Source organism: Clupea harengus, unplaced genomic scaffold (assembly GCF_900700415.2).
Source record: "Clupea harengus unplaced genomic scaffold, Ch_v2.0.2, whole genome shotgun sequence".
NCBI lineage: Eukaryota > Metazoa > Chordata > Actinopteri > Clupeiformes > Clupeidae > Clupea > Clupea harengus.
Window position 1 is genome coordinate 46268 of NW_024879705.1, and position 10281 is coordinate 56548.

The 10281-nt window shown below is 44.2% G+C and overlaps 1 long non-coding RNA gene across 1 annotated transcript; it reads left to right on the forward strand.

Annotated features, from left to right (window-relative positions):
• Positions 1–235: 235 nt before the first annotated feature.
• LOC122129932 lies at positions 236–1949 on the forward strand. Its single transcript, XR_006151819.1, has 4 exons — positions 236–881; positions 1029–1151; positions 1387–1502; positions 1787–1949. It is a non-coding gene; the product is annotated as an uncharacterized LOC122129932 (long non-coding RNA).
• The last annotated feature ends 8332 nt before the right edge of the window (positions 1950–10281 follow it).

Here is a 10281-nt window from a genome sequence, read left to right on the forward strand (position 1 = left end):
AACCTTCAAAAAAAGTGAGAAATCAATGCTGTCAGACATGAAAAGTAAGACAAAGGAGGCACTGAGAGTGCAAGAGGTAGAAATTGAAAAGGGTCAGAAAAGGGTTGAAAAGGAACTGAAATTAGAGGCAGCCAACCTAAAAGCCTGCTTAAAAGGGTACAGAAAGGATATGAAAGAGGAAGCAAAAAAGGGAAAACAAAGGCAGAAGGTTCTTAAGAAGCAACGTCAAGAGGAAGAGAAACGCAAACTTGCAGAGCAGAAAAGGTTTGAAAAACAGCAGGAGAAAACATTTCAGAGGCAGCTGGACGAGGAGAGAAAAAAGAGTGAAGCTGAAATCATGAGAGCACATGAGGAAGGGAAAAAGGACGAGAAGGAGAGGGAAATGAATGAGAAAATGCAGATGGAGGAAAACATGAAGTTGAAGAGACAGCTTAAATATGATGAAAGGAAACGTAAAAACAACAGGAGATGGACTATAAGAATTGTCAAACGTGATGAGTTGATTGACAAAATAAGCGCTGCACCACGACGTTTTTGCCAAGCCGTGACCAAGCTTTTCAGGCCAAGTTTTGGAAAACAAGTAGAGAAAAGGTTGAAGGAAACACAAAAGGCAGAATTGCTGAGGTTCCAGCATGAAAAGGACTACATGAAGGAGGATTTCGAGAGAAGGGTAAAGCAGACACTGGAGATGTATAAAGTGGAGGAGGAGAGAAAATGGTGTCTGGAAGACAGGCAGAAAGTGCATGCTGCCGAGAAGGAGGCAAACGAGTGGAACCGTAAAATGCGGGTTGGGCTGTCAAAGGTGAGGGGCAGTGCGAGTCGCATCAATATGTTTTGAGAGGAGGCGACAGGACACCAAGAAGGAGCAAGTCAGACAAAAGGTCAGTAAGATGGCTGGTCGTGCAATACCTCCTTAATAGACATTCAGGCTCTTAGGCTCGAACAAACAAACAAACAAACAAACAAACAAACAAACAATCAAACAAATTAATAACAATACGAAATATGCTTCTGACTCTCATGATTAGTGGTTCAAAAGAAGCAGAGAAGTAACCCAAGGGGGAGGAGAGCGCATCTTCACAGGAACTGCTGTCATAAAGCTCTTTTATATGAATGGGTTGTATGAGAAGTGCCAGGGCATTGTTACCAAGGTAAGACAGATGTCCTTGTTATTTAAAATCTAGAGCAATGATCTGGACTGGGAGTAAAGTAGGGGTTAGGTTTGGGCAACACCATTGTCTACAAGGTTAAGCTCACATGATGCCAATAGCATTTGCACATTTAAACTGTCTGACCAACAAGGTCAAAGTATAATTATAGGATTGAGTACTGCCTGAAGTTGTTTAAAGCACACTTTAAAATGATCCTTGCTTTCATTCCATGCAGGCTCACACTAAATGTGTCCTGGCCACACAAACGAGTATCATACAACATAGCAGCCAAGAGAACACCACTGTGGAAGCAGATCTTTCAGACCCAGCGGGAACTCTCCAAACTAAAAGGTAGAAATTGAACTGAAAAGGTAAAAAGGTAGAACGATTAAAGTGACGTTTTAATTGCTTACATCAAATGAAGAGTTGATTGCAAACGTAAATGGTGCTTGTTTCAGTGAATATCTGGTCTTTGTCTTGTATAAATAGATGTTTATAACTATATGATCATGGTTAGATATGCAGACAAACTTTTCTTTGATGAATGGAAATTGTCAGATGTTTTACCCTGCTACAGTCTAGAGAAGACATGAATGATGCTGTGACACTAATGAGCTCGACTTTTCCTCTTTCAGCTTCTCTCGAATATCGGCCATCCGTCTGCTGTCCCAGCACCTGCCCAAGGAGGACGGGTTCCCCCAAAAGCCAGGGTCCTCCCAAGGTTTCTTTTAGCTTCTGGGAGTTTTTCCTTGCCACTGACGCCTATGGCTTGCTTCTGGGGGCATGAGGAGTGTTAATTTCTATTTTTATACATAATGAAAAAAAAAAATTATAATTAAAAACATACAAGAACTTTAACATTTCAGCTGTTTCTTTATTACATTGGTCAATGAGTTGAACACAAACTAATGTACATTTATATTTACATTTATGCATTGATCAGATGCTTTTATCCAAAGCGACTTACGGTACAGTAAGGGAGAGCCACCTGCCTGTATGGTGGTGACCCACCTCCTGTATCTGGGCAACCATACACATCTTTGTCTGTCATGTGACCTACATTAGTTTGCACTTTTTGTGGGAGAAAGAATCATTAAAATCTTGGTGGTACAACAGTTTTTCTCAGACAGCTAACATGGGGTAAATTGAGACCAAATTGGGACCCCATATTTTATTGTCTATTTGAGTTTGGCACACATCCTGAACTTGTGTTGTATGCATTCATTTTATTTGTCTCATATTCCCTTGGCTATAGATTACCCTAAATGAAAAATAAAAATACATACATCTTACCCCACTCTCCTCCACGGATATCTGTAGTGGCTGGTGGTTGAAAAAGTAGGGGAGGAAGGAAGGTGCGCTTGGTGAATCTTGGTGGGGGGTGGAAGTGTTTCCGCAATTGATTTTGAAAACAATTCTGCAGCCCTGTGGTTAAAACTCCGGTGTGGTCTATACATGGGAATGCATTCTGAGCTGTAAAGTCAGTAGTGTTGTGAAAGGAGCACTTCATTGTTATCAGAAGTTCCTAAACTCTTAATTAGACATGCAATTAGACAAAAGTTAGTCTGGAACTCCATCAAGGGAGTGGACCTTGTATGGACATCACTCTGAGCGCTGATGGGGACCAGACTGAAGATGCAGGACATTACTACTGTAAGTCTCCATTACCCTAACAGTGTGTGGGCGTTCACAGTGTTACAGGGTCGTACAAAAACCTCCCTTCGCCAGATCATACGAGTGCACAGCTGCAGCTGACACCTCCAGCAGGTGAGAGAGGAGTCCAGACTGAAGATGCAGGAGATTACTACTGCCAGAGTTACAACAGTGGTCCCACGTTCACACAGTGATAAAGAGCTGTACAAAAACCTCCTTGTGTGAGAATACGCATGACTGCACTACTGCAGTTGAAACTTTCAGCAGGTGTTTGAGGGGGATTTCACTGAGTGTGAATTATGCAGTGGCAATTGGAGGTTGGGGGGGGGGGGGGGAGCTTTTTCTTCCGAGTACAACACAGTTTAAAAAGTACACAATGTGTAAATGTTGCAGTGTTTCAACCCCCACAAACTGTTCCTTTTGCCTTCTTTGGGAGGGTCAATGTCTTAAATGGGGAAGTCAACCTCCACCCTAACCCTCTTCTGTAACTGAAGCTGAAGATGCAGGAGATCACTGCTGTCAAGGCTGCCACTGGCTGAAGATGCAGGAGATCACTACTGTCAAGGCTGCCACTGGCCCGGGCCATAATTGTGTCAACATCATGTTTTGTCATTTTTTTGTAGCAAATTTAATAATGGGGAAAAACGTTGTGTGGTTGAATAGCATGGATTTGTTTTGATAAGAGTGTTGGCAGAGGTGATTTGTACAGTAAAAGAGAATACACATGACTGCACTACTGCAGTTGAAACTTTCAGCAGGCGTGAAGGGGGCTGTTCACCGCTGGAGAGGGCATAGGGGCGCAGACTTCATACTGAAGCTGTTCAGAAAGTTCCCTGAGGCAGGTCAGAGATGACTGCATCTCTGCAGTATTGGTTTATCTGTTTAAAAATTATAAAACTATACATTTCATTCAAATATCACCAAGCGTATTCTATCATTGTGTCAGACATAAGGTTTATAAAATAAAAAATAATATTCATCATATGTGTGCATCATGACTAATGATGTGCAGGATGACTAATGTCATCTAAGAAATTATGTACATTAAGATGATCTGCATACTGGAAAATGGAATGGAAAATAATCTAATAATCCTTGTAAACACCAAATGCATGCTAATAAAGATGATTTGAATAAAATAGAATTACACAATCATTAAAATACTCTAGTGCAGGAGGGAACTTAAAATACATTGTTTTGGAAGGAACATTTTTTCCCCCCCAAAACAGCACAAGAAACAATTTTTATAATATGTCCAATTGACCTCAAACAACCTGGTGTCACGTCTGCCCTGAATCCAGCTCCGGCCACGCCCCCCCTTTTGACTTCAACTCACACACCTTCCTATCCTCTGATGACCTGCACCTGCCAGCCTCACACACCTTCCCAATCACTTGATTACTGATCCCACACACCTGGCACTCAACTTACTTAAACTACTCACTCCCTAAACTCCCTTGTCGTTCTCGCTTGACGCTCATATCACATATGGATTATTCCCCAGTCGACAACAAGCGCCAGATCTCCACTCTCCGTTTATCGCACAAGTTTATTCCGCGACTTCCAGGCCGTTTAGTCATAGTCTAGTCCCGCGCTCCTGCGACGTTAAGTTTCTGTGTTCCACGACACCCAGGGCGTTCTATTTTCTAGTTTATTCTCAGTTATCCCCTGTCTTACTTTTGAGTGTTTGTAGGTTTTGGACTTTGATCTTTTGTGCGTTCTATTTTCAACCCAGTAGAACTTCTAAGCTTTCATCCCGTTTTGCTTTTGAGTTTGTTCCCGTTTTCCCCCCTGTCCCCTTGCTGTGACTGGTTTCAATAAACTCCCAACTCCCTTCAGTCTTTGTGTCGTATGAGGTCTGTAACGCATGGCATGATACACATGTAACCCCTCTGAATATGTCTGCGTTGTGTAGTTGTTTACATAGAGAAAGCCGGGAGACGTGGGTGAAGTTCTCCAGTTTATTCACCTGGCACAAACAATATCACGGGACTCCTTAGCACAGCAGCATGGGACACCTTACAGTGTGCTAATCGTGACTATATCTCCAAACTCTGAGGAGAGCCACTCTGTACAACATGCATAACCCCTAGAGGCCACTATTTCCCCAACAACATGACGTATGCACATGCTCAGTGTGATTTAAATAGCACAAAAAGGATGCAAGTGGAAGAAACCAAATCTTCACTGTTACATTCTCCCACTCTTAATTCCACTTGCACATAAAAACAAATCATCCACACCCCTGCATTGGACAATCTCCAATGACATTTAAAGCTTGTAACAAAAAAACATGAAAAACATGCCCAGGTACCAACAGTATGCCTAACACATTCCATAACACCACCTCTTCAGGTCATCACATTATTTACAATACATTCGTGAATTGAAATAGGTATCCCTTGTATACCTCTGTCAACCAAAAGGCTGTTCATTTAAGAACTCACTTAGAGTCGCGCTATTCACAAACTCTACAATGAAGACCTATAAAGTGCCATTTACACTTCACACATCCAATTCACTGACATGCACACATAGTGCACCATATCAAAACACAAAAATAACAGGCCCACAGTATCAAAATCAAAAATAAACAAAACAAAGGATAGGAAGTAGGAAGAGTCTACCCTAACCAATAGTCTGACACTAAGAACTGAACCAGCCCATTTCCTGAGCCTTTGTGCTTTTGAACTGGTCTGGGCTGACATGTTGTAAATTAGCCTATTTACAGGCCTAATGATACGACCTACCCTGGACCTACGTGTAGAAGTGTCAGAAAGGTGCTGGGCCTGTGTGGGATCAGGAGGACCTAAGGGCTCAGTGTGGGTGTTTGGTGCAGTAGGACTCAGACTGTCTACATCATGGGCAGTATCAGCATCAGTAGCACAGGTCTCTCGATCCTGCACAGGACCGGCAACTACATCACTGTAGGATACAGACTCATGGTCGGCTGTCAACTCAGTCATTTCGTCATCCTGCGAGAGGGCATCGTTGTCAGGGCCTTCAAGTGAGTGATCTGGCTCCTCGACAGAGATTTGGGACACCCATTCACTAGTGCGGACAGTCCTGTCGACGCACTCATCGGTGTCATCATCGCATTCAACACTGCAGGTAGAGACCAAAGAGACACTCTCATCTTCAGTTTCGGGCATGACAGGGAGAAAATTGACACACAGGAGCATGTTACGGTGGACTACTTTAGTCTGTCCTGTCACTGGGTTGAGTATTTTGAAGATGTGAGTCTTTGGGTCACAGTCCGTTACAGTGTAAATTACGTTCTCCCATTTGTCTGCCAACTTCTTCCGGCCTCTCGCCCTTGTTAGCAAGCAGCACTCTGTCGCCGCACACACAATCTGGCCACCCTTCACTCGCCGGTTGTAGACTCGAGTTTGGTGTCTCTGCTCTCTGCTTTGTATTCTTTTCAACGAGCAGCATCGCCTCACGGAGATCCTTCTGTAGTGAGTCAACAAACTTTGGGTAAGGGGCATCACTGTCTTCCCTCAGCACAGACTTGAACATCACATCCACAGGAAGCCGTGGGATGCGGCCAGGGGCGTGTCCAGACATTTTTGATAGAGGTGGCACAAGGGGGGCACTGACGTATGCAGGGGTGGCATGAAGTGTGAGCAGGAGCGCCTGCGCATATACACTCACGTATGCCCAGGGGTGCAAACTCATCAGGGATGAAAAAGGTGACAACGATGCGAACCCCCTAGGAGGGTCTGGGCCCGGCATGCTCCCCGGGGGAATATATTTTATATATAAGAACATTTTGCGCATTTTAAAGTTCAGTGCATCAATCTGGTGCACTTTGACAACAAAATTATGAGGCTAGATCTATGAATAACTTTGTTGTAAACAATTTTGTGCTCTGGTAACAGTTTCATCATAAACATTCCTGTGTTGAATGTTGCACGGGCACAGGCCAACCCAACCACCCACCCCAATACCCTCCCGACCACCCACTCCAGTCCACTTCACCAAAGCACATTACGTCACAGATCTCCATCAGGTATTAAGCACAAAAAAAGGGCCAACAATAGGAACAGAAAATCAACAGAGGCTGCATCAGGCATGGCCTAGCTTCTCCGTGTTCTTGAAAAACTGTGACAGTGGGAACACATATTCTTTTCCCTTTACATTACTCTTTGAGTCTAGCTTGTCAGGACAAGGCCCATTTGCACCTGACTCCTAGTTGAGCCACAGTAATGGCATCCTCCTAAAATTCTCTCATTCTAAAAACCAAACTGAAATAGGAGAGTTGCAGTGAAGCGCCCGGCAGTAGAAAACAGGTCATACACATACCTCATGAAAAGTAAAAAACAAATAATGATAAAATCAATATTAATATGTATCTACTGATCTTTACTTAAATTAATTTTTTTGTATGATTCCGATCATTTTTATAATCAAAATCGCTGAATTTGACCATGTGCTTTTCAAACAGAGAGGCGACTCGCGAGGTGAGGCAGCGACGAGCTGCGCCTCATCTCAGATTGTGCAATCCCTCACACACTGGGTTGAGCGCATGACTTTCGCTTTCTCATTGTTTGTCATCACTGAAATATTTGTAGACACTTTTATTATGTCGTTTGTATCCATATAATAGGTAATGTAATGTAATGTATTTCACGTATGTGAAGAAGCTATTTAGTCTTGCTGATCTGTCATAAAAACCACAGTGAAAAAGCACATAGGGGAGGCAAACCTAACCTCTGCCTCAATGAAGGGGGCGTGCGATAGCCTGGAAAATGGACTTCCAATCCAGTGAAGTGATAGATAAATACATAATGGGAGACCAATGCCAGAGCTAAAAGGTTTGCTTCAAACGACAGGACAGAAGATAACTTAGCAGCTAAACTCCGGACCAAACTCGGCTGACGGCTATGTCTTTTAAGTAAATTAAAAATTTCCGGCGTTTTTCCCCGCTTAGATTTTTCAAAAAGTTAGCGAGAAAAAGACACTGTACTATCCGATAACACTGTTATTGTAACCAGCAAAAATAGTTGATGTGATTTGCAAGGCGTCTGTCAGCCAACTGTCTGACATTAGCACGTTAGCCTACGTTAGATAGTATAACGTTCTTGCAGCGTACCAACGTCACACGTTACCCGTAAATGACTGGGCATATAGCCAATCATATTTTAAGATATTGGGGTGGCACTTGGGGTGGCCAATCAGATTTTCAGGGGTGGCCCGTGCCACCCTAGGCCACCCCCTGAACACGCCAGTGGATGCGGCCAAACATGAGGTAGAATGGGGCAAAGCCGGTCGTTTTGTGAATAGTGCTGTTGTACATAAAGGTCAAAGTGTGCAACATCTGGGGCCAAGACTGTTTCTCTCTGGGCGGGAGCACTCTGATCATGTTACCGAGGGTACGGTTAAACCGCTCGACAAGGCCATTGCCCATATGGTGGTAGGCAGTCGTGTGGGATTTTCTCACACCCGAGATCTGGAGGAGTGCAGCGATCAAATCACTCTCAAAGTTTGCACCCTGGTCAGAGTGAATGCGCTCAGGAAAGCCATAGAAGCAGAAAAAATTGTCCCATAACTTTCGAGCAACATGTTTCGCCGTCTGGTCTGGGCAGCAGAATGCGTGGGACAGCTTTGTGTAGTGGTCGGTCACCACTAAGACGTCGATTGCCCTGCCCTTTGCATCCTCTGCAGTCCAAAAATCTAGTGGCGCAGTTGTCTTTACGCTCTCTAGAGGAGCTTGGCCGTCAGGCTCTGGTGTTTTGCTCATTACACATCTGGTGCAGCACTTCACATGGTGGGCCACATCACGCTCCATGTTTGCCCAGAAAAACCTGGGTGCATTGTTCGAAGCTGACCCTGGTGACCAGCATCCTCATGGCAGCCTCGCAAGACATCTGACCGTAGAGACTGAGGCACAACGTACTGAAATCTCTTCTTACCAGTAGCTAGATCTTTAGACACTCTGAATAAGATTTCTTCTTTTAAAGACAACTTCTCCCACTGCTTTAAAAGTTTCAGTGTGCTCCAGTTCTCCTGTGCCCGCTCACGCCTGGAAGGCCGTCGTTTCCGCCCAACATAAAAAATGACACGGGCAAGGTCAGCATCATCACGCTGTCTGTCCTGGAGCTTACAAAGCTTGGGCTTTGTCAAAATATGAGTAAGTGAATTATTATCAGTCCATGCCGTGAATCTGTGGCCCTTCAAAAAGTGACTAAATTTTTCACAAACTGCCCATTTCAAAGCAAAAAATTCAAGGCGGTGGGCTGGATAGTTGCTCTGAGCCCTATTCAAAGTCTTGCTCGCAAAGGCTATGGGGCGGGCCCGATCTTCCCCTGGCACAACCTGTGACAAAACGGCACCTAAGCCATCAGTGGAGGCATCAGTGGAGAGAATAAAAGGTCTTGAAAAATCAGGGTGTGCCAGTATGACATTTCCGAGAAGGGCATCTTTAAGTTTCTGCAAGGCCTGTTCACAGTCGGGTGTCCAGTCAGCAGCAGTCAGTTGACTTAACACAGGGACTTTTTTCCTCTTGCCTCCTCTAGTTACCCTGAACTGTTTTCTCCCAGCAACGAGGTTGAAAAGTGGCTTAGCTAAGGTGGAGCAATTCTCAATGAAGCGCTGATACCACATAACTAGCCCTAAAAATGACTGTATCTTTTTGGCATCAGGAGTCAGCCCATCTGCTCTCATAAGATTTGCCCTGGTTACACTAGTGACTGCCTCCACCTTGGACGGGTCAGTAGAGATACCTTGACTGTTTATGACATGCCCAAGAAAACGCACAGAGCGGCCTGAGGAGGAAACATTTTTTAGGGGCAAGCTTCAGATTGTGTAACGCAGCCTCTGGAAAATCATTTCAATCCGTTCCAAAGCAAGTTCTTCACTTGGAGCAAATATCATGAGGTCATCAAGATAGCAAAGCAAGCTCATGAAATTCTGGTCACCGAAGATTTTCAACATCATTCTCATGAAACTTGCAGGGCTGTTTGAGAGACCCTGAGGGAGTCTATTGTACTCATGGAGTCCGACAGGAGAGGAAAAAGCAGTGTACTTTTTATCGTCTTCATGGAGAGGAACATTATAAAACCAGAGGTGAGGTCCATTGTGCTAAAAAACACATTGCCACCTAAAGCAGCAAGACAGTCTTCTTGGTGGGGCAGTGGATGCGCGTCTTTGACTGTGCGGGCGTTCAGCCACCGAAAATCTGTACACAGCCTCAGATCGCCATTTTTCTTCCACACAAGAACCAGTGGGGACGCATATTCACTTGTAGATTTCCTAATAATCCCTCTTTCTTCCATCTCATTCAAGACAACACGAAGCTTCTGGTAATCTGCAGGAGCGACTCGTCTGTATGGCAATCTAAATGGCTTGTCGTCCATCAAATGGATACGGTGTACAAAATCTTTCACCTCACCACAGTCTAAGCTGTGCTTGGAAAAAATGTCAGAATAAGTAACTGCGAGTTTGCACATTTCAGCTTTCCAACTGTCAGACACTT